This window comes from Salvelinus namaycush, chromosome 15 (genome assembly GCF_016432855.1).
Source record: "Salvelinus namaycush isolate Seneca chromosome 15, SaNama_1.0, whole genome shotgun sequence".
In the NCBI taxonomy this organism is placed as follows: domain Eukaryota; kingdom Metazoa; phylum Chordata; class Actinopteri; order Salmoniformes; family Salmonidae; genus Salvelinus; species Salvelinus namaycush.
Window position 1 is genome coordinate 2,312,391 of NC_052321.1, and position 7,500 is coordinate 2,319,890.

Consider the following 7,500-nt stretch of genomic DNA (forward strand, 5'->3'; position numbering starts at 1 on the left):
CATAGAGTTATCTTCAGCACACAACAGACAGTTATTAGTTCCATTATCTCTGTCTCTATATTTAGTTTATGTCCTCGGTCTCTATAATATGTCGTTTATATCCTGTCTCTATATGTATTATGAATCTCTGTCTCTATATGTAGTTATATCTCTGTCTGACTCTATATGTAGTTGTATCTCTGTCACTGTCTCTATATGTAGTGTGTGTGTCGGTGCGTGTCTCTGTATGTCGTTTATATCCTCTGTCTGTTCTATATGGTAGTTATATCGCTAGTCCTGTCCTCTAGATGTAGTTATTATACTGTCTGTCTCTAGTATGTGGTCATAAATCTCTGTCTCTATATGTAGTTATCTCTGTCTCTATATGTAGTTATAATCTCTGTCTCTATATGTAGTTATATCTCTGTCTCTATATGTAGTTATATCTCTGTCTCTATATGTAGTTATATCTCGTCTGTCTCTAGATGTAGTTATATATCTGTCTGTCTCTATATGTAGTTATATCTCTGTCTGTCTCTATATGTATTTATATCTCTGTCTCTATATGTAGTTATATCTCTGTCTCTATATGTAGTTATATCTCTGTCTGTCTCTAGATGTAGTTATATCTCTGTCTCTATATGTAGTTATCTCTGTCTCTATATGTAGTTATATCTCTGTCTCTATATGTAGTTATGTCTCTGTCTCTATATGTGTTATCTCTGTCTCTATATGTAGTTATATCTCTGTCTCTATATGTAGTTATATCTCTGTCTGTCTCTATATGTAGTTATATCTCTGTCTGTCTGTATATGTAGTTATATCTCTGTCTCTATATGTAGTTATATCTCTGTCTCTATATGTAGTTATATCTCTGTCTGTCTCTATATGTTAGTTTATCTCGTCTGTCTCTATAGTAGTTATATCCTGTCTGTCTCTATATGTGTTATATCTCTGTCTGTCTCTATATGTAGTTATATCTCTGTCTCTATATGTAGTTATATCTCTGTCTCTATATGTAGTTATGTCTCTGTCTCTATATGTAGTTATATCTCTGTCTCTATATGTAGTTATATCTCTGTCTCTATATGTAGTTATATCTCTGTCCTCTAGATGTAGTTATATCTCTGTCTCTATATGTAGTTATATCTCTGTCTGTCTCTATATGTAGTTATATCTCTGTCTCTATATGTAGTTATATCTCTGTCTGTCTCTATATGTAGTTATATCTCTGTCTCTATATGTAGTTATATCTCTGTCTGTCTCTATATGTAGTTATATCTCTGTCTGTCTCTATATGTAGTTATATCTCTGTCTGTCTCTATATGTAGTTATATCTCTGTCTGTCCTCTATATGTAGTTATATCTGTCTGTCTCTATATGTAGTTATATCTCTGTCTTCTCTATATGTAGTTATAGTCTCTGTCTCTATATGTAGTTATATCTCTGTCTCTATATGTAGTTATATCTCTGTCTCTATATGTAGTTATATCTCTGTCTCTATATGTAGTTATATCTCTGTCTCTATATGTAGTTATATCTCTGTCTCTATATGTAGTTATATCTCTGTCTCTATATGTAGTTATATCTCTGTCTCTATATGTAGTTATATCTCTGTCTCTATATGTAGTTATATCTCTGTCTCTATATGTAGTTATATCTCTGTCTCTATATGTAGTTATATCTCTGTCTCTATGTGTAGTTATATCTCTGTCTGTCTCTATATGTAGTTGTATCTCTGTCTGTCTCTATATGTAGTTATATCTCTGTCTGTCTCTATATGTAGTTATATCTCTGTCTCTATATGTAGTTATATCTCTGTCTCTATATGTAGTTATATCTCTGTCTCTATATGTAGTTATATCTCTGTCTCTATATGTAGTTATATCTCTGTCTCTATATGTAGTTATATCTCTGTCTCTATATGTAGTTATATCTCTGTCTCTATATGTAGTTATATCTCTGTCTCTATATGTAGTTATATCTCTGTCTCTATATGTAGTTATATCTCTGTCTCTATATGTAGTTATATCTCTGTCTGTCTCTATATGTAGTTATATATCTGTCTGTCTCTATATGTAGTTATATCTCTGTCTGTCTCTATATGTAGTTATATCTCTGTCTGTCTCTATATGTAGTTATATCTCTGTCTCTATATGTAGTTATATCTCTGTCTCTATATGTAGTTATATCTCTGTCTCTATATGTAGTTATATCTCTGTCTCTATATGTAGTTATATCTCTGTCTCTATATGTAGTTATATCTCTGTCTCTATATGTAGTTATATCTCTGTCTCTATATGTAGTTATATCTCTGTCTCTATATGTAGTTATATCTCTGTCTCTATATGTAGTTATATCTCTGTCTCTATATGTAGTTATATATCTGTCTGTCTCTATATGTAGTTATATCTCTGTCTGTCTCTATATGTAGTTATATCTCTGTCTCTATATGTAGTTATATCTCTGTCTCTATATGTAGTTATATCTCTGTCTCTATATGTAGTTATATCTCTGTCTCTATATGTAGTTATATCTCTGTCTGTCTCTATATGTAGTTATATATCTGTCTGTCTCTATATGTAGTTATATCTCTGTCTGTCTCTATATGTAGTTATATCTCTGTCTCTATATGTAGTTATATCTCTGTCTCTATATGTAGTTATATCTCTGTCTCTATATGTAGTTATATCTCTGTCTCTATATGTAGTTATATCTCTGTCTCTATATGTAGTTATATCTCTGTCTCTATATGTAGTTATATCTCTGTCTCTATATGTAGTTATATCTCTGTCTCTATATGTAGTTATATCTCTGTCTGTCTCTATATGTAGTTATATATCTGTCTGTCTCTATATGTAGTTATATCTCTGTCTGTCTCTATATGTAGTTATATCTCTGTCTCTATATGTAGTTATATCTCTGTCTCTATATGTAGTTATATCTCTGTCTCTATATGTAGTTATATCTCTGTCTCTATATGTAGTTATATCTCTGTCTGTCTCTATATGTAGTTATATATCTGTCTGTCTCTATATGTAGTTATATCTCTGTCTGTCTCTATATGTAGTTATATCTCTGTCTCTATATGTAGTTATATCTCTGTCTCTATATGTAGTTATATCTCTGTCTCTATATGTAGTTATATCTCTGTCTCTATATGTAGTTATATCTCTGTCTCTATATGTAGTTATATCTCTGTCTCTATATGTAGTTATATCTCTGTCTCTATATGTAGTTATATCTCTGTCTCTATATGTAGTTATATCTCTGTCTGTCTCTATATGTAGTTATATCTCTGTCTCTATATGTAGTTATATCTCTGTCTCTATATGTAGTTATATCTCTGTCTCTATATGTAGTTATATCTCTGTCTCTATATGTAGTTATATCTCTGTCTGTCTCTATATGTAGTTATATATCTGTCTGTCTCTATATGTAGTTATATCTCTGTCTGTCTCTATATGTAGTTATATCTCTGTCTCTATATGTAGTTATATCTCTGTCTGTCTCTATATGTAGTTATATCTCTGTCTCTATATGTAGTTATATCTCTGTCTCTATATGTAGTTATATCTCTGTCTCTATATGTAGTTATATCTCTGTCTCTATATGTAGTTATATCTCTGTCTGTCTCTATATGTAGTTATATATCTGTCTGTCTCTATATGTAGTTATATCTCTGTCTGTCTCTATATGTAGTTATATCTCTGTCTCTATATGTAGTTATATCTCTGTCTCTATATGTAGTTATATCTCTGTCTGTCTCTATATGTAGTTATATATCTGTCTGTCTCTATATGTAGTTATATCTCTGTCTGTCTCTATATGTAGTTATATCTCTGTCTCTATATGTAGTTATATCTCTGTCTCTATATGTAGTTATATCTCTGTCTCTATATGTAGTTATATCTCTGTCTCTATATGTAGTTATATCTCTGTCTCTATATGTAGTTATATCTCTGTCTCTATATGTAGTTATATCTCTGTCTGTCTCTATATGTAGTTATATATCTGTCTGTCTCTATATGTAGTTATATCTCTGTCTGTCTCTATATGTAGTTATATATCTGTCTGTCTCTATATGTAGTTATATCTCTGTCTGTCTCTATATGTAGTTATATCTCTGTCTCTATATGTAGTTATATCTCTGTCTCTATATGTAGTTATATCTCTGTCTCTATATGTAGTTATATCTCTGTCTCTATATGTAGTTATATCTCTGTCTCTATATGTAGTTATATCTCTGTCTCTATATGTAGTTATATCTCTGTCTCTATATGTAGTTATGTCTCTGTCTCTATATGTAGTTATATCTCTGTCTCTATATGTAGTTATATCTCTGTCTCTATATGTAGTTATATCTCTGTCTCTATATGTAGTTATATCTCTGTCTCTATATGTAGTTATATCTCTGTCTCTATATGTAGTTATATCTCTGTCTCTATACAAACACAACATGTACAGTTCATAAAAGGAAATCAGTCAAATGAAATAAATGCATTAGGCCCTAATCTAATATATGGCTTTAACATGACTGGGAATACAGATGTGCATCTGTTGGTCACAGATAACTTTTTTTAAAGGTAGGGGCGGGGATCAGAAAACCAGTCAATATCTGAACACCATTTGCCTCATGCATCGCAACACATTTCTTCACATAGAGTTAGTTGATCAGGCTGTTGATTATGGCCTGTGGAATGTTGTCCCACTCTTCTTCAATGGCAGTGTGAAGTTGCTGGATATTGGCGGGAACTGGAACACGCAGTTGTACACGTCGATCCAGAGCATCCCAAACATGCTCAATGGGTGACATGTCTGGTGAGTATGCATGCTATCGAAGAACTGGGGCATTTTCAGCTTCCAGGTCTTGTGTACAGATCCTTGCAACATGGGGCCGTGCATTATCATGCTGAAACATAAGGTGATGGCGGCGGATGAATGGCAAGACAATGGACTTCAGGATTTTGTCACGGTATCTGTGCATTAAAATTACCATCGGTAAAAAGCAAAAGCAAAAGCAATGTTTGTTGTCCGTAGCTTATGCCTGCCCATACCATAACCCCACCTCCGCCATGGGGCACTCTGTTCACAAAGTTTACATCAGCAAGCTGCTCACAACAAATTTGGTAGGGTGGACATTCGTGCTGTCAGCATGCCAACTGCATATTCCTTCAAAATTTGACACATCTGTAGCATTGTGTTGTGTGACAAAACTGCACATTTTAGAGTGGCCTTTTATTGTCCCCCAGCAGAAGGCGCACCTGTGTAATGATCATGCTGTTTAATCAGCTTCTTGAATATGCCACACCTGTCAGTTGAATGGATTATCTTGGCAAATTAGAAATGCTCACTAACAGGGATGTAAACACAGTTGTGCAGTTTTTTGTGCATATTAGTGTGTAGCCCAAAATGTTCGTACACTACAGACAAAAGTCGGCTGTATCGACTTCAGATGAGTCTTAAGACACTTGTGGGGGGTCCTGCACACTGCACATCCTTGGATGGGTGACATGGCCTCAACAGGCTTTGCATTCTCTACAGAATTCTACAGAAATGTAGGTGCTTTTCATTGTTCAGCAAAGTCAAAACACAACATGTTGCGTTCTCTCCGTAGCTCTCTCCTATCGATCTGTCCTTCATTCCTATTGTATCTCAGCATTTTATTCACATTTTATCTGTGGGTTGCCATCATAGTGTACGTGCTGCATGCACAGGGAAGTGCCATTGCGATAGGATGTGAGTGGGAGTGAAGTTGTCATGTCGGAACTTCCTCTTTTCTACCGAAGATGCTATAGTAATGTACCTCTCTATCTCTCTCTCTCTCTCACACACATACACGCCAACACACCTCTCTACCACCCCTGTATAGGCACTTTCAACAGCACTCTACACACATCTTGGGTGGAAGCGCAGATACAACTGAAAGGGAGAGTGCAGTAGGATCAAGGAACAGGTTGTTTTTATTGATGTGTGTGTGTTTGTACAAACACACACACATCAATAAAAACAACCTGTGGGGGGGGAGTTTGAGTGTGTGTTTGAGAGAGAGAGATAGAGGGGGAGAGAGAGAGAGGGGGGGAGAGGGGGAGACGCATATTTGTAAGAGTCAGTATGTGCATGATGTTAGGAAGATAAAAGTCCATTGTGAATTCTTATCCAAACTCGTTTAAAAAAAAAATCAAACATAAATTATTAACAATAACATTGCAATCATTTAGAGTCAAGCTGGGATTGCCTGGATAGTTTGTGAAGCGTTTATATTATTCACTCAGCACTCAGTGAAAGCCTACCAACTTTCTATCCAAGAAATGCAGCTGGGAGAAAAAGAAGAAGAAGGAAGAGGGAAGAGGAGGAGGAAGATGGGAGGGCTTTCTTGGCTTCTTTTGTGGCTTTGATTTGTATTGGTCAGTATTGGATGCTTTCTTAGCTGGAATGTGTTTCACTCCCTCTCCCTCCCTCTATGTGTGGATAGTTCCCTCTATCTATCTATGTGTGGATAGAGGTCCCACTATCTATCTATCTATCTATGTGTGGATAGAGTTCCCTCTATCTATATATGTGTGGATAGAGGTCCCTCTATCTATCTATGTGTGGATAGAGGTCCCACTATCTATCTATGTGTGGATAGAGGTCCCTCTATCTATCTATGTGTGGATATAGTTCCCTCTATCTATCTATGTGTGGATAGAGTTCCCTCTATCTATCTATGTGTGGATATAGTTCCCTCTATCTATCTATGTGTGAATAGAGTTCCCTCTATCTATCTATGTGTGGATAGAGGTCCCTCTATCTATCTATGTGTGGATATAGTTCCCTCTATCTATCTATGTGTGGATAGAGTTCCCTCTATCTATCTATGTGTGGATAGAGGTCCCACTATCTATCTATGTGTGGATAGAGTTCCCTCTATCTATCTATCTATGTGTGGATAGAGTTCCCTCTATCTATCTATGTGTGGATAGAGTTCCCTCTATCTATCTATCTATGTGTGGATAGAGTTCCCTCTATCTATCTATGTGTGGATAGAGTTCCCTCTATCTATCTATTTGTGGATATAGGTCCCTCTATCTATCTATGTGTGGATAGAGGTCCCACTATCTATCTATGTGTGGATAGAGGTCCCTCTATCTATCTATGTGTGGATAGAGTTCCCTCTATCTATCTATGTGTGGATAGAGGTCCCACTATCTATCTATGTGTGGATAGAGTTCCCTCTATCTATCTATCTATGTGTGGATAGAGTTCCCTCTATCTATCTATGTGTGGATAGAGTTCCCTCTATCTATCTATCTATGTGTGGATAGAGTTCCCTCTATCTATCTATGTGTGGATAGAGTTCCCTCTATCTATCTATGTGTGGATATAGGTCCCTCTATCTATCTATGTGTGGATAGAGGTCCCACTATCTATCTATGTGTGGATAGAGGTCCCTCTATCTATCTATGTGTGGATAGAGTTCCCTCTATCTATCTATCTATCTATCTATCTATCTATCTATCTATCTATCTATCTATCTAT